Source organism: Strigops habroptila, chromosome 1 (assembly GCF_004027225.2).
Source record: "Strigops habroptila isolate Jane chromosome 1, bStrHab1.2.pri, whole genome shotgun sequence".
Taxonomy (NCBI): Eukaryota; Metazoa; Chordata; class Aves; order Psittaciformes; family Psittacidae; genus Strigops; species Strigops habroptila.
Window position 1 is genome coordinate 1,971,486 of NC_044277.2, and position 17,891 is coordinate 1,989,376.

The 17,891-nt window shown below is 45.3% G+C and overlaps 1 long non-coding RNA gene and 1 other non-coding gene across 3 annotated transcripts in view; one reads left to right on the forward strand and one right to left on the reverse strand.

The window, feature by feature from the left end:
• The window catches only part of LOC115617048, a 45,317-nt gene that overhangs the window by 13,820 nt on the left and 13,606 nt on the right, over nucleotides 1-17,891 (reverse strand). The window lies entirely within an intron of this gene.
• TRNAF-GAA lies at nucleotides 10,152-10,224 on the forward strand. The gene has a single exon. It is a non-coding gene; the product is annotated as a tRNA-Phe (tRNA).

The following is a 17,891-nucleotide window of genomic DNA, read 5'->3' on the forward strand; positions in this document are numbered from 1 at the left end:
AGTATTTTCCTTTTTTAGGGAAGGGGTGAGGTTCTGAATTCCTATGGGACATGAAACAACCCTTTGCCACCAGTTTTAAAGCATTTCAGTGGGGACAGATCTCAGTCAGATCCATAGGTATTAATGTAGGCACAAAATAGACCAGGAAGTAAGAGTGATGGGCAAAGATTATTCACAGATTTAGTTCTGTTTATTTTCATAATAGTTCTCAGTGATACTGGTTTCTAGCTAAAAACCTGATATCTCCGTCTCGCACTGCTCTTGGGATGTCCACTGACTTCTGTATAGGGAAAAACTGCCAATGTATGGGGAGGTCTGACCACGTTCCTATCAACCTCAGGTGGCTCAGATTTTTGGCAGAGTATCATAGAATCACAGAATGGTTTGGGTTGGAAATGACCTTAAAATCATCCAGTTCCAACCCCCTGTCACAGGCAGGGACTCCTTCCACTAGAGCAGGTTGCTCCAAGCCCCTGTGTCCAACCTGGCCTTGAACACTGCCAGGGATGGAGCAGCCACATCTTCTCTGGGCACCCTGCCAGTGTCTCACCACCCTCATAGTAAAGAATTTCTTCCTAATGTCTAATCTCAATCTCCTCTCTGTCAGTTTAAAGCCTTTCCTCCTTGTTCTATTCCTACATGTTCCTGTAAAAAATCCCTCTCTAGCTTTCTTGTAGGTTTCTCTACTGTAAGTCTGCTGTAAGGTCTCCCTGGAGCCTTCTCCAGGTTGAAAAGGCATCCCCACAAGGATTCTGTGACACAGACTTCCCAGAGCCACAGGGAGACTGACGGGAGCTTCTTCCCCATGTTTCCCCCCTCTAAAACCCTGCTGGGATAAGATACCCTTTGCATGCCAGATGAGCAGAAGCTGGCAGGTGGCTTTACCTCATTTGTGGGGACATTTCTAACTCCTCAGGGTGTCCTGACTCACAGGCAGTGCCTGGGGGATCGCACAACCCACCTTCTTGGCGGGGGAAGGAAGGTGGGCAAAGACAGAGCCCCGGCCCCATTGGGAGAGAGATGCTTTTAGTCGTGACTCATCTGTGTGCTGCCTTCGGAGGGAGAGGCAGCAGCTTCGGTGAGTGGGAGTCGCTGTGCTATTTTCTGTTTACAGGTTTTTCTCTCTGTCTTTTCCCACCTGGGGGAACGATGGTTTTGAGAGCCATGGTGCAGTCATTTTGTAGTTAGAACAATACTTTATCTTGGTTTTTCCCTTTCTTGATGAAGATTGCAAGTTTGGTGTTTGCAGGAGAAACTGGGAAATGGAGAAGGGGAGAGGTGGAAGGGAAAACTTACTTGGAGCAGAGATGTGCTATGCACAGGATATTCTTACTTTACATCCTCGCATCCAGCCCATCCAGAGGTCTTATTGGCACTAGAAAGTAGTAACATATCAACTTGAAAAATATGGGGGGAAGGGGAAAGGGAAGAACACGGCTTATTTGCCTCCAGATGTTTGATCCCAGACAACACAGCCAATGTCAGCCCTGCCACACAGATAAAATACCATAGGTCCTTTTGGGTCAATGCTTCTACCTTCAAACCTGTCAATCTTCCCATCAAACTCAGTTGTCACTCAGGTCCATTTCAAGCTGGAGGCATTAGCCATGGTAAATCAATTGGGGCTGGGTTATTAATGCCATTATCTTGTGGCTCTCCCCAGCTTTAAAGCAATGCCCTTCTAACACCCTAGTAAAAGAGAAGTTAAATTATTCCCATGTTGCACTTGTCAAAATGACGATGGGGAGGTGGATCCACTAAGGGTCTTTGCTCTACCAGGCTTATGTTGTCTGCAGGTCTTGATCCTATCCATGTTCTCCTGGAATGTCCTCCAACCAGATCTTCTCTTTGAACACAGTTGCTGGAGACCAATATCACTCACAACTTTCAAGGGTCAAATCCTCACCTAAGCAACTAGCCCACTTGTCAGAAAACACTTGAGGGAATCACCAAGGCAAGGGTAGAGTATATCCTGCACTGGACTTGGATCCTTCCTGTTGAAGCCATGGGCTGAATGGATTTGAATTGCCAGGAAACCTATAGGTGACTGAGAAGTAAGAGTCCCACCATGGGACCTGCACTTGGTAAGCTCACGAAATAGCTTTGGCCCCAAACCTATTCCTTGGAGATCTCTGGCATCAAGATAAAGCTACGGTTTAAAGCTTGACGTGATGAATGGGTGTTTAATAATGGTGAACCAGCTTCAGATGGGCAAGCTGAAGTTCTACAGGATACCTGGAAAAAGAACTTCAAAGACCCATCCAACCTGGCCCTTTCCTTCATCTCCACGTGCTTTCTCTGGAGCTTTGTAGGACCCTGCTGTAAACTTAGGTAGACTTTGTGGTGGCTACTTCTGAGCTAAGGGAAGCCAAGTTTAGCCAGTATACCCCCCGTCTTGGTGATGTCCATTGCCTACATCCTCAGATCCACTCTCACACTACACTAAGCATGTAGCTTTTAACAGTGCTTTGAATAACGGCCGATCCCTTATGTGTCCTATGAAACAGCCCCTGCACAAGGGCTGCTCATGAAGCTGGAGCTGGTTTACTGAGCAGTAGCATAACCAAACAACGTGCACCTTGTTCTTTCCAGTTCTGGGGACTGTGACAAAAATTAACGTTTAGATTTGGAAATTGTTCTCTTTTTTCATCCCAAACCCTCTACATTTAAGCACAGATTTACCCCCCAGTCATTTCCAACCACCTTTTCTATTTAAAACAATTGAAGACAGAGAAAATTACACGCGACTTAGGTGCATACTATGGAACATAACTCTAATTTATTTAAGAGGCAGCAATGAGCTACATATGTTGCACAATTATATGGAAGATAGTAAGATTGATGTGTTTTGGAATAAGAAAGTGTTAGCATTTGGAGAGAAGAAGGGTTACTGGAGGTAATTTGTGTAGTTTAGAGTGATTTAAGTCTAGTTAAACAATTGCACATCATGGTACAATATATGGCATAATAGGCCAAGAGAACTGAAAAGTTCTCAAGTGTGTTTTCTATGCCAGGTTCCCAGCTGGTGCTCCACCAAAGAAACCCATTGGGGTCTGTCATTTGTGTGGAGAGGATGCTCCTGACCTGTGTTTTCCTGATGTTTTTTCTCTCTTGGTTTGTTGTTTGGTCAGTCACTCACCCCATGGTGTTTCCTCCAGGGATCTAAGTGGGCTTTACACCATTAAATGAACCATTAAATGAACCATTAGATGAACTTGTGCCACCAACCATCCCAGCTCAGCTTCTTCATGTATCTGGCCAGTGGTCTTTTTACCTTTATTCTTTCATTGCCCAATGTTTTTCCTGTGGTTGAAAATCAGGGCACACTGCAGTTAACAGGTTAGAGGTAAGGCGAGCCGGGAAGAGATGTTCAGGAAGAGATATTGATGTTTCAGAACATCAGTGCTTATGAGAACATGTCTTTTCAAGGTACTTTTGAGGACGGGGAATAGCTAAAGAGCAACTTATTGCTTTGACTGAGCGCTCACAGTGCTTCTTAGATCTGAGTGTTTTCCAATCTCAACTGTCTGAGAGCTCTTACCTGCTAGAGCAGAGAGATGGTCCTTTTGCTCATTGGGGAAGTGAGGTACAGGGGAACCAGTGGATTCATTTTGTTTCATTTTCCTATTTTTACTGAGCTGCTGCTCAGCATTTCTGGGGAAAACACAGCAAATACCAAACTGGCTCCTGAAAACATATTTGTTAGTTTAACCATCTGGAACATCATAGGTTTCTATTATAAAGGCAGGAGTCCCCTCCCAAAAGTCTGCATCCAGAAAGGGAGAAAGAGTTGTTACAGTAAAGCTCTGGCTGTGAAACAGTCCCTTCTCTACACTCATGTTCAGCTCAGGAAAGGCAGAGCAGTTAAGCAATGCAGCTCTGAGATGGTAAACACGCATCTGTATGGCTTGCATGATCTCTGGATGGGAACGCAGTGGAAAGGGTGAAATCAGGGTTAGGCTGTGAGCCAAAGGACCTCAAACCACACAAATCTAAGCCACAGGAGCATCAGCAGGATCTCTCCAGGGATGGGGAGTGGGCTGAACAGCTTTAGGTTGAAGGACAGGGATGCAGAGCAGTAAGACTCTATAATCACCTTATTGCAAGTGACTAATGTTGTGATTGCAACAGATCTATGTGATACGCACTGGTATCATCCTGCCTGAAACAGCAGTGAGGTGCAGAGGAACAGCATCTGGGCACTAAGGCAAAGGCAATATTGGTTTATGAATGGTTTCCACTGGCACAGACTCCACCTTTCCTCTAGCAGAGGTACTTGGAGGAGCTTAACTCCAGAGGCAGTGGTTATATGTTGTGGTTCCTGTGCTTCTTGGGAACTTTTAGAGAGACAGGGTTAAACAGCCAACTTTTTGCTCAAATACAAAAGCACATGTTGCCCCTGCTTCAAACTCCAGCTAATGAACCCAATATCTGATAAAAAAATACCAGCTCTCCAAGCTGTGCTTGTCTTGGATTGAGGAGCTGCATCCACAGCACCATACATCATTGTCTCCTCCCAAGCTAGCTGCTCCAGCAAGGTCTGTAAACAGTGTGTAGATAAAAGGTTCTCAGTTCACCTTTCTCAGCACCACATAGCTCCCAGGCTAGAGGAGAGAGGCAGAGAAAGTACTCATTGAGATAAATCCTGACTGCAGGCTGATGGTGTGACAACTAAGAGACTTGAACTTTACCTCTCTAGTTCTCCCTATGTACCCATTCTGCACCCTCACTCTCATGCCTGAGGTCAATATGCCTCAGGTGATGTTTGTTTTAGGGGTTTGAATATTTCTGGAGTCACTATAGAGTGAAGCATTAAGAAAAAGAGTCTAAGAAGTTGAAGTGAGAACTGGACCTACCTTCCCATGACTCTTGCACACCTCGTGATCACTCCTCCATGGCATGCTGGGGCTCAGCATTTTATTGCCCAGCTCCTCAGGGTGTTTCTCCAAAGCCCTGTGCTGGAACTCTTGGGTTCAATGTCAGAGATCATAGAATCATAGAATGGTTTGGGTTAGAAGGGACCTTAAAGCTCATCCAGTTCCAACCAGGGACACCTTCCACCAGACCAGGTTGCTCCAAGCCCCATCTGACCTGGCCTTGGGTATGAAAAGTCGCTGGGAAAGCTCTGAGGGCAATTTCCAGTGCCTGGACACCTCTGTCAGAGACTTCAAGCAGCATCAGCCACTGCTGCAGTGTCATCATTACTAGCAGAGCTTAGCTCCTTGCTAGAATTAATGATTCAAACCTGCTTAATTGAAGGTTTCTCCCCTTTGCCCTAAATATTAATCCCTTTCTCAGCCATGAAATTGCACAGGGATTTTGTGAGCTGCCATCTTGCTTGTAATGATGTTTCAGCTCAGTGAGGCACTGAAAGTGGGACCAGATCTCCCCATACCTTCCCTTGCGTGGTCTCCCCAAGAACAGCTGAAACAATGCTTCATCATCACATAACATACATTTCTTTGGTGGTTTTGGGTACCTATAAGAACTGCCAACCCTTGCACATATGTTTATCTCAGGAAGGAATGGGAAAGAGTCTTAGAAATACCTTTTCAACTTCAGAGAAACTGAAATAAAGCAAGCCTGACTGAGACACTTTAAAACCTATGATTCATCAATGGTAAGACTGAGATGAGATCGAAGAAAGACCAAGACCCTGTTCTAACCACTGTAACGCTCCTGCAAACAAAAGGCAGCAGGGGTGCCATGGTGAGCAAGACTGTGATGAGGAAATAGGTGTAGGTGCTGGTAAAATAATACAGTCAGAGAATAAAATCAGCCCTTGACACCAGGACAGGCTTCATTACTCATTCCTGCCCACTTTCCTAATTATTTATGATGTGAAGAGGTTACAGGGGTTACCATGTGGGAACTTGTGTCAGGCACTGCTTTAAGACGTTATTATTTCTTTTGCAGAGCTACAGTGTGCTGCCAGACACTGCTGAGCTGCAATACTGTGTGGAGGCTGCAATGCAGAGATCCTGTCTCACCTCTCTTTTGCAAAGTGTGTAACTAAGGAGAGAACCCACAGAATCCAGTCCTTCACAGCCCCTCATTCCCTCTTGTTTTGTGCTTGGCTCTTCATAATCCAAAAATCTGGGATAATTTCCTTTCAGACACACTCTAAGAAGCTAAAAGAAAACTGCTTCAGTAGCTCCAGGGATTGCTGAGAGTGGATTTAAGCAGGAAGCAGAATGTATATTCTGGGGCAGTCTCATATGTGACTGGGGGAAAGGGAATAGGCTGATGGAGGGTTGGTCGTAAAGCAAGCAGAAAAGAGAGACTTACATCAGAGCTCCTGATTTCCATTTCTACGTCACCTAGCAACACTCCCGTTAAGGACTTGACTTCCGAGAAATTAATTCCCTGGGAATTTTCCCATTAGATGGCACCACTGGCACTGAGACAGCTTTCTCTGCTCTTTCTTTTTCTCTCCTCTGCTCTGAGTCCCTTATGCCAGATAGACCTAAATCCCAATTCACAGACCTCCTCTACCCCAAAAGCTCAAGAGGAGTTGAAAGATGAATGGTGTTTGTGCAGACCCAGTGACATGGGCTGTCGGTTCTAATAACATTTGGAGAAAACCTTTTGACAGGTTTTGCCCTATCCTTGCAATGGGCATAACACAGATTCTGGAAAACCCCATGGAGTGATTCCATAACCTGGCTTCTTCAGGTGAAAGAGTGTTATGACTCCACTAAAACTGTACAAAAGCCGTTGAGCTGGTCCCAGGCTCACACAGAGTGCTCCAGGGCAGCTCATGCAGACTGTGGCTTTCTGGGAAGCCAAAATGCTCACGCAGGGGCACCACCACCCTCTCAGTGACCTTCATACCACACAGTGCACCAGAAAGTGCATGCACAAGGGTAATCTCCAGGAAAAAACAATGCTTCAGCTGAACTCAGTAATGGAAATTCCTTTTCTCCTTGTCACCGGGTAATAGCAATGTTGCTGTGGCTGCAAAGGGCTGAGTTGTAATCCTCAACAATGCTGGTTTTGACAGATATATGAATTTCTGCTAAAAAGAGGATGCTCAGTTTGCCAGACTTACATTTTGATAATGTCTAAGGGGCTATACAGAGATCTTCAGAGTTAATCACAGAATCATAGAATAGTTAGGGTTAGAAAGGACCTTAAGATCATCTAGTTCCAACCCCCCTGCCATAGGCAGGGGCACGTCGCACTAAACCATGTTGCCCAAGGCTCTGTCCAACCTGGCCTTGAACACTGCCAGGGACGGAGCATTCACAACTCCTTTGGGCAACCTGTTCCAGTGCCTCACCACCCTTACAGTAAAAAACTTCTTCCTTATATCTAATCTAAACTTCCCCTGTTTAAGTTTGAACCTGTTGCCCCTTGTCCTACCACTACAGTCCTTAATGAAGAGTCCCTTCCCAGCATCCTTATAGACCACCTTCAGATGTTCAGGCTTTGCTTTGGTTTGGTTTGATTTGGTTCTGTTTGGTTGGATTTTGGTAGGAGATTCAATTTGGAAACTCAACATCAGCGTTGCAGATTTCCATGGGCTCTGTCTAGTAGTTAGGTCAGGTTTAAGACTTGCCTTGTTGGCCTTTGAGAACTCAGGTAAGATGAATCCCAGCCCAGGAACCTTTTCCAAATTGCTGAGTTTTGCAGACAAAAAGTCCTGCCAGGTTCAGCAGGTCTTTGTTACCTATTAGACTGATGTTCCCATGTGGCCTCCTAAGAATTTGGTTATCATCAACAGTTCTGGTAATGCTAAATAGCTCGCAGCTCTTCAGGGAAGAGCAAAACAGTGTTCTTTCAACAGAATCAGAGGCACTGATGTTTCCAAATAGGCAGAGTCTTTAAAATAAAAATAAACCTGGAGCAAGTCCACAGTCCAGCCATTAGTAACCCTTCAAAACGAAGCTTTACATACAAGTAAACACTTATGATGGACCCCCCCAATAATAATCCAATAAATCATCTGGCTATGCAACCCTTTTTCTCACTGCCTTCAGCATTCAAATGAGGAAAAATATACCAGAAAGAGCTTTCTGTTTCTGCAGGCTGATCCAAGCTGTGTTTGTAGGATCCTTAGTCACTGAGCTCAAGAAATTGCTCCTGTAGGCATCTTCTGTAGATAAATATAACCAGACGTGCTCTGAACATGCAGCCATAGTTTGTGGGTAATTTTGCAGGGGGAAATTTTTTCTTCATCCTCTTCCATGGATAATTGGAAAGACTTACTGGGGCCAATCACCAACTACCTTCTTCTTATGGATCCTGAGGTCTAGGTGGAGGTGAGAGTCAATAGGATAGATAACATGGATTATTCATTTCCACTTCAGGGTTGAAATCCATTCACTCTTCTGTGGCTCAAAATCCCTGAGCAATATCCTAGGTTCCTCTCATATCAGCATCTCTACCAGACACGAAATGCAATAGGGGAGTCAGTTTTGGGGTTGGATAGTCTTGTGGTCATGGTCTTTAGTGATGCCCTGGATTTGTTATGTGCACCTATGCTCAGCACCACAAGAGCTTTCAAGGACTGGATCTAGCACGTTTCTAGGTCACATATAGGAGACAGTTTATAAGTGTAAGTGGACAAGAAACAGAAACTCTGTAGCGGTGTTCAACTGTGCAAAAACGTTCCCACCTCATAAGCACAGAGATGCTGAGACCCTCAGCCACATATGTGTGATCAGCTCCTCCGTGGTCATGGGTAGGACCACCATTGGGATCCAGAAGCTGAAGTGGTTTTGCAGAAAGTAAACCCCACTTGGGGTATAATCTTGATGTCTGGATATTGCAAGAGGTTCCATAACCTAGTTTGGGAGCCCTAAATACCAGGAAGTGTTATCTAATAAATCTCTGTAAGGAAATATCTGCTGCTGTCAAGCTGAATGTTCAAACCCAGATTGAATGTATTTTTGACACCTTTCACTACTGATTTTTTTAGCAGATGTAGAAAACTTACTGTGCATCTCCCATATGTATTCTGGTGAGATGTGAATTTGGAGCTGGTGGAACATGGTAGATTGTCATTCCTGGTAGCGAATTATTTGCAGAATAAGTTGGAGGGCTGGGCAAACATCTCCCATATCACTGCAGGAATACGCCTGGCTCCCATTCCCTAGCTGGAGAGAGACAGATTGATGTGAAAGGATTAGCTAGGTTCTATGGATAACTCCAGATCCTTCAGTGGGCTCTATGAGAAGATATTAGAAATGTCTGTTCTATGCTAATGCTCTTGGCTGGTCCTCTGATAAAAGTTGCTGTTTAACACCAGAGTTTAGCTTTGGTTTATGATGTGGACGTTGGTCTTTAGGTACAGCAAGGAGCCCTACTTGTTTCTTACCCGCACACCCAAACCTCTCCCTGCGGAAAAGGGGTTTTTGTATTTTGGGTATGTCAAAGCTGTTTGGAAACACAACCAGCACGTTCTCTCTGATGTTATTTGGTTTATTGACAGGGGTGCAAACAAACACCTCTATGCTCCACTCAGTTCTGATCACTACTCTGCAATAAGTAGCATGCGCCATGAACCAAGGAATGGCTGTGGCATCTCAGATGAGTCTAACCCAATGGAAGAGAACCACATTAATCAACACAACCAGTATTCAAGTCTGAAACCTGGAACAGCGCTAAAAAGAAAAGTCTGAGGAATGAGACAAGATGCCGTCTTCAACAGCAGAAGCACAGAGAAAGCAGTCTATGTTAGATTTCCCCTTTTACTCTCTTCCCATTCACAGTCATCTCTTGAGTCCTCCATACAACCAATTTGTCTTCATCCTCCATCACCCTTATCGCTTCACATTCAGCTTCTTCATCAGTAGCTTTGTATCTATAGAGGCTCAGCTCCATCTCCTTATTTTCCTTGCAGTGATTTGTGAGTGACAGAGCCCTTCTCCAATCTCAAAGTAATACTTGTTTTGTTTCCCTGTTCCACTTCTTTACATCCTCCAGACTTTATTATTAATAAAGTCATACACATATACAGAGGTCTTGCACGTTGACAGGGAGGCTGTGTTGGTTGCCTTGGACCATTGCTTTTGAGCCCAGCCTGCCTGTGCGCTGTTCCCTGAAACTACTTATTTGACTCACAGCTGATGTCAAATAAGCTTGTCTGAACAGGCTGAAAGGTAGTTATATTCCAACAGGTATTGCAAAAATCACTGCCCCAGCAGGCTGAAGTAGCTCAGCTGGGAGAGCGTTAGACTGAAGATCTAAAGGTCCCTGGTTCAATCCCGGGCTTCAGCAGTGTCTTCCTGTAGTTTTTGTGCTTAGTGCTGGGCTTTCCAGCAAAAGAAAGATACGGAGCTACTGGAGAGAGTCCAGGAATATGACGAATGGACTGGAACATCTCTTATATGAGGAGAAGATGAGAGACCTGGGATCTGGTTGTCCTGACAGGTTGGGGAGTCTCAATTCTTAGAAACATTCAAAAGCTGCCTGGATGTGGTGCTGAACAACAGGTGGTCTTGCTGGAGCAGGGGGTTGGACCAGATGGTAGGACCCTTCCAACCAGTCTGTGTGCAGAAGACAAAGATAGAAGTATACGTCTAGAGCAGGGAAAAGCAATGCTAATATCATCCTCATGTACTTCCATTTGGGCTGACAAACAGCTGGGATTAAGATTTGCGTATCAGAATCATAGAATCATAGAATGGTTTGGGTTGGAAAGGACTTTAAGATCATCCAGTTCCAACCCCCTGCCATGCCTCACTCTAGACCATGTCACCCAAACAACATATAAATAAAAGCAGGTTTATATATTCCTATTCTTACAGAGCCATTTATTGGGTTCAGCCTTTTCTCTTTATATCGTTTTTTGCCCTCAGACGAGCTAATAGCTTTATGGACAAACAGTTTATGCTTCCAATTCTCCTCCTCACCCGCTCTGAAATCCCAGTGTCTGTCATCTGCTGCAAGATCTGCAACTCTACGTCACGAGCAGAGCCCCCAAATAAACTTCCGTTCTCATTTAAGACACCATCTGTGTCCCATTTCTGCAGCGCTTGGCAGGGAACGCTTCCCTTCTATGGTATGTTTGTTCCCCTTGCTGAGCTGCAGCTTTCTTTGGAGGTGGGAAAGTCAGCGGGTGGAAAGGATGCCAGCTCTGTGCTAACGGAGATCACTTTGCTGTGACAGTGTCCTTGGGTTGCAGGGTGCTTTTGGTGGTCAGACGTTGTCAGGTGGCCCTGGAGTGGATTCAAGGGCAACCCACGGAAGAGCTAGAGCCAATGCTAGGTCATATTTCTCTGCAAAAAGGGGAAGAGGCTTCAATGGGATGTTGGCTGTAAATGAGGGTAGAAGCAGTGAAGTGAAGAAAAGCCAAGTTGAGAACGTCATGGTCCAAATGCGCCGGAGCACCCAATTGCTCTGGGTCCTTTTACCAGGTAATTGGTGGACTTCATAGAATCATAGAATCACAGAATGGTTTGGATTGGAAAGGACCTTCAGATCATCTAGTTCCAACCCCCTGCCATGGGCAGGGATGCCTCACACTAGACCACATCACCCAAGGCTCTGTCCAACCTGGCCTTGAACGCTGCCAGGGATGGAGCATTTACCACTTCTTTGGGCAACCTGTGCCAGTGCCTCACCACCCTCACAGTAAAGAACTTCTTAGATCCAACCTGAACTTCCCCTGTTTAAGTTTAAACCCATTCCCCCTTTTCCTATCACTACAGTCCCTATCTTCCTATTATGCAATTACATTAAGCTTTATTGCATCATTCAGAGACCTGCAACCCATAAAAAAGCATAAACAGCCTTAGCTTAGGCTGCCCATCAAATCAGCTGAATGACCTATGTAAGTTGCAGTGCTGTGCCTCAGTTTCCCTAGCTGTAGCAGTGACACATGCCATCCCTTACCTTCCCCAACGCTGCTGAAAGCTAACTTGCAGGTGAAAGTACTCTGTGTTCTCAGCTTGTTTTCATGTGTTATCCCTGCATGTGTCCCTGCAGATGATGCTGTATTACTCACACACCTTTCAAGTCCTCTTTTTCTCTTCTAATTCCTTTTATTTGCAAAACCGCTGAACAGTCATGCTATCCAGGAAAACACAGCCTTCACATCAGCGTCACAGCCGTGCTCAGGAGAGACTGTTCCTTCGGAACTTCTATCACTTTCAGGTGAATTTACCTCAAACTGGATTGGAAATGGGGAGAGGGAAGCATTAAAAAAGAAGAGAACAGCTCATCTGAGAAAAACAATGAAAGATGACTTAAATAATGAGGAAATAGTGTAGAAAACAGTGTAGGAAAGAGGATGATGGACTGGAGGTGGTGTATGAGACTACAGAAGCCTGGGTCACCATTGATACAGACCATTTTAAATGGCCAAGATCAACTTTGGGATTCATTTGGAAAGGGAGAGTCTATCACATAGATAGACATGAGGAAATCTTGGAATGTTTTGCCTGTCATGGCAAAGGGTAGATTGATTGTTGTCTGTGTATCTGGAGGAGATGAGATAAACACCAAGGATGAAGAATATGTGGTTGAGCTAGAAGACAGCATTTTAAGTAATGGGTTTAAACTGGTTCAGGGTATGTGCTGGCTGTAAATCCAAAGGTTATATCAATCAATATATTGCATCTCTCAGCAAGCTCTTTCCTGTCCTGCTGCCAGAAAAGTCTAGTAGGGGGTCTTCTAGGAAAGGGGTTTTAGCACATGTGGTGGCTGAGAACCACCTTCCCATCGCTATATCTCATTTTGCTGCACAACTATCTGCTGCCACAGTATCTGATCACGCTGAGAATGCTCAGGTTTTAATACACATAACAAAGTGCATGATGAGGGCATGATGAGTCAAAGCCTTCTCCATTGTCCTTCCCCAAGTAATTTTCTTAATCATCTTTCTTAAAGAAAAGCTGAGGTCTTGTATAAGCCACAAAACCCAGGAACCACCTAGGTTTTAACTTGCTTTTGGTGTTGTTGTCTTCCTCTTTGTTTTTGAGATTGTAGCCCCAAACTCCTTGGATACTGCTTGCTTACCATTAGGCATCCAGCTGTACCAGCTTCCATAGACTAATTAATGTCATGAAAACTGCCATGTCATCATCCCTCATGGCAAAGATGAAAGATCTGGAGAGCTACAGCAGACACAGAAAATATGGGAAGGTAAGACCAACATAGGATGTTATTGCCTATAAATTCTTGGTCTCACTTCGAAGAGATTATCATGCCTGACTCTGGCTGGCATCAGCCCATGACCATGGTAGACAGTGACATGAAATGGGCACAGGTCCACCAGACTCTGGGTCAATCAGCAGAGGGTGGTTTAAGAAAACCTCTGATATAAGGAGCTATGGAACCACCTTTCCTTTGGTTATCGCAGTTGCCAAAACCAGAGGTGCTGAGACATTTTCAGTCACCTGTTGCCTCGGTGCAACCCTGTTTAATAGCACTGATGTATCTGTTCACAAAGATTTTGCCTAAAACAGTTAAAACTCAATCATTTTGCTAATTCTTGGTTGATGGGGTCTGTTACTGGATGCAGATACTTCTGCTGCCCTTGCTCATTTTGGCAAGAGAAGTGGCCATCACATGGAAGCAGGGACAAGATAAAGGTGTCCCCAGATGAATCTCCAGCAAGTTGAATTGATTTAAGGTTTTCATTCTTCCTTTTCTGTATTTACACAGTGACACACTTTTCATGGAATGATAGAGTGATTTGGGTTGGAAAGAACCTTAAAGCTCTAAGCCCCTGCCACAGGCAGGGACACCTTCCACTAGAGCAGGTTGCTCCAAGCCCCTGTGTCCAACCTGGCCTTGAACACTACCAGGGATGGGGCAGCCACAGCTTCTCTGGGCACCCTGCGCCAGCGCCTCAGCACCCTCACAGGGAACAACTTCTGCCTAAGAGCTCTTCTCAATCTCCCCTCTGGCAGGTTAAAGCCATCCCCCTTGTCCTGTCCCCACAGGCCCTTGTCCAAAGCCCCTCTCCAGGTTTCCTGGAGCCCCTTTAGGCACTGGAGCTGCTCTAAGGTGTCCCCTTCAGGAGCCTTCTCTTCTCCAGGCTGCCCCAGCCCAGCTCTCTCAGCCTGGCTCCAGAGCAGAGCTGCTCCAGCCCTCGCAGCAGCTCCGTGGCCTCCTCTGGACTCGCTCCAACAGCACCACATCCCTCTTATGTGGGGGCCCCAGAACTGAATGCAGTACTCCAGATGTGGTCTCATGGGAGTAGAGTAGAGGGGTAGAATCACCTCCTTCGACCTGCTGGCCACATTCCTTTTGATGCAGCCTTGAATCCCAGTTATATGCATGCTCGCTCAACAGGCTGTGTGTATATGCAGCTAATCTGCTCTCAGACTAGCCTGTGGAAAATGTCATTAAATGCAAGCAGTTTCATGAAAAGACATAGCATAGAGGAAAAAAACCCCAGTAATCTAATTTTATTCAGCTTTTCTTCGACTCTACGTTGGATTGTCTTCCACCCCTTCCCAACTGTTCTTCTCCTGTCCCCCACAATATGAAAATGGGCAGGCAAAAAGTGGCTGCCATGAGGGAGGTGGACACGAAAGAGATGTCTTGGCCCTAGGAATGACAGCAGAAACCCTCTGGCAGGGAATAGGAATAACTAGTAACACATACAAAGAACAGCGACTTGCTCGCTGGCAGTGCTGCCCACCTCCTCAGCTCGGGAGGGGGCCCATCAGCTCCAGGCTGAGCACACCCACTTGAGAGAGGGAGACAGCCTGAACAGCAGCGAGGGAAAAGTTCATGTGGAGGGGAAAGCAAGCTGTCCCTGGAGGAGGTGAGAGGAGAACGGGGGATCTTGTGAAATACCATGGCTGCAGTTTGAGAGGGACTTTCTGGACTGAACATGGTCTGGGAATATGCAAGACAGGAGGAGGATGGGGACGAGGGGAGGTTGAAGTGCTGTGTTAGCATCCTTACCAAAGTTTAGCTCATTTAGACTAATGAATCTATTGCATATTCCTTAGGAAATCTCTCTTCCATATTCACAACCGCAGCTTGACTTGGTTATGGTGAGACTGTCATTTAGCTATTTATCTATACAGCTGCAAGCCCTGGAATGGGACAGATCTCCCAGCACTGCGGGAGGATTAATGCTGCAGGTGGCTACAGGTGTATTTGCAGGTGTTGAGATGATGTTTTGCCTCCTTCTCCTGACATCACAGAATCAGAGAATACCAGGTTGGAAGGGACCTCAGGGATCATCTGGTTCAACCTTTCTAGGCAAGGCATGACTAGACTAGATGTCCCAGCACCCTGTCCAGCCGAATCTTAACAGTGTCCAGTGCTGGGGAGTCACCACTTTCCTGGGGATATTATTCCAAAGGCTGATTGTTCTCATTGGGAAAAAATTTTCCTCTTGTGTCCAACCAGAATCTCTCCAGGAGTGACTTGTGCCCATTACTATGGTCTTTTCCACATGACTCCTTGGAAAAAGGGAGTCTCCTTCTTCTTTGCAACCACCCTTTAAATACTGGAATATGCTGATAAAGTATCCCCTGAGCCTTCTTTTCTCAAGGCTGAAGAAGTCCTGCTCCCTCAGCCTTTCCTCATATGTTTTCCCAGTCCTTGGATCATCTTTGTGGCCCTTCTCTGGACCATCTGCAGCCTGTCCCCATCTTTTTTGTATAGCAGGGACCAAAACTGAACACAGTATTCCAGATATGGCCTGACAAGCACTGAGTACAGTGGGATAATGATTTCTTTCTCTCTGCTGGTGATGCCCTTAATGAGACACCTCCTATCTGTTTTTTTTTCTCTGCCTTATTTATGTTCAATCTCCTCCAAGAGGACATGATTGACTCACCTGTGGAAGTCCTGGCTCACTTCCCACACTACCACTCATCGCCAAGGCTCTCACAGGTCACACCAGGGATGCTGGCACCTGATTCCCACATGTGTCATTTGGATTCCTCATCAGCACAAGCTGATAAATCATGTTTCTAAAGGTATGATCTCTTGATTTGGGTCCTGCTCCCCTTGAAAGACATCTTTGGGAAGGTCCTAGCATGCAGCTCCAGGCTCCAGCTGCCTTGCTGTGCTGTGTCACTGTTTCCCCTCTCATTCACCAACGCAGGAACCTTTACAGGGCTGGCAGGAAAAGGATTTTCTGCATTACCGCTTCTCAGCCAGCCACAACTGAGAAGGCTTGAGAAAAGAAGAGCTCTTTCATCTTGGTGGGTGACCACAATGAATTTGGTAAGGACTTGGTCTTGAGCTAGAAACAAACATGCTCTTTATCCTGTTGCAGACTCAATGGCTGGTGATGGACGGGATTGAGAGAGCTGAAAGCCTGGTATTAGAAGCTTGTTCTCAGAGTGCTTTGTATTCCAGAGAGCTATCAATATCAGGGCTTATATTTCTTGATGCCAAGACCCTTCCCAAAAGGTTGTGTGTATACATATACATATACATATGCATATACATATACATATATGAAAAGTTTAGAAACCAAACACCCAGACACATGAACTGAGCTGCAATAGCTTCATGCCTATGAATTGCAGTCTGTAACAAACCCAAGGTAACTCATGTTACCTGAACACATGGTGGGGCTGAGGGTGTGTACAGGTACCTAGCGTTAGCTCAAAAATATTAGGCAGCTGAGAGGTACTAATCTATTTAGTGAGGAAAGGAACTGAATTTCCAAACCCTCAGCTAACAGGTCTTTCCATCGGGAAGCACTGAAACAGCAAAGGAGCTGACTCTTACCTCTTCTAACTATGCTGAAAGGCTGGGGGTTAAAAGAAGAGCTCTTAGAAACTTCAGTTAAATGTTTAAAGCTAGAAGTGATGATCTGAGACCTTAAGGCCTAAAAATTCTTGGGCTGAAAAAACCATGAATCCTCATTGACTTTGCAGGCCTTCTAGTTATAGTTTTCTTTGCATATTTATCTTTATTATTATTACTACTACTACTATTGGCTCCAACACTAGCGAGTATGCTGCACGGCCAATCTGTAACCAAGGTAGAGCCTGAACTCTGTTTTTTCAAGCTTTCAGGTTAGTTCTGTAGCTGCAAAATTAACTTCCCTCAAGCAACAGGCAACCCAGAACACCTGTGGCCACCCAGCAAGATCTTTAATGGGGTGGCTTGAAAACCAGCAGGAAACTGTGCTGCCTCTCTCTCAGTCCCGAGTAAAGAAAAACTGCCTCCTTTTTCTATGCTAACTTTATGGGTTTCAAAAGCCCGTTTCATTTCTCCTTCTCCTCCATATACTTCTCCCTCTCTCCTGCTCTCTCTTTCCCCCTGCGGAGGTGCCAAAGCCTCCTTCATCAATTTGTGAGAACTTCTGCTTGAAAACTAGAACAGAGAATCACCCACGTAACCAGGCTGGCAGGAAAATATCGGAGGCAGAGACACTGACTCAAAATGACTCGAGGAGTTTCCCCATGTCAGGGTGAAAGAAATGGGAGCCTGGAATCAACTTCACCAAAGTTCCTGAGGGATGAGAGACCTGTCCAGCATCTTCTGACCACGACCAGGTCATGGTCTTCTCTCCATGGCATGTCTCTTCTGTTTGCCACTTGCCTGAGATTGGCAGTGTTCCCAGATCTGGGTTTTTATCCATGAAAAAACTCAGTGTGGCAGTCTTTCTTCTAGATATTTCCAATTGCTTGTAATGAGGGATTATGAGACATAGTGGAATTTCTGCAGACCGAAGCAAAAGAGAATTTTCCAACTCATGCAGCACAAGTCGAGTAGCTTAAAAAGATGATCTGAGTGTAGTTTAGAGCCTTACATACTATCTAGTTGTTAAAATCACTCCTGTACTGCATTCTTGTACTTTTTTACGTTACCTTCTGTCCTGAAATTGCAGAGCTTTGCCAAGGATGTTTAATGTGCTGCAGATGCTTGTTGGGAACCAAACTGAAATCTACCCCCGCTTCCTCATGGACTAACAAACTCTCCTCAATCTGCTACCTCCTGTGTGCTCCCAAAGG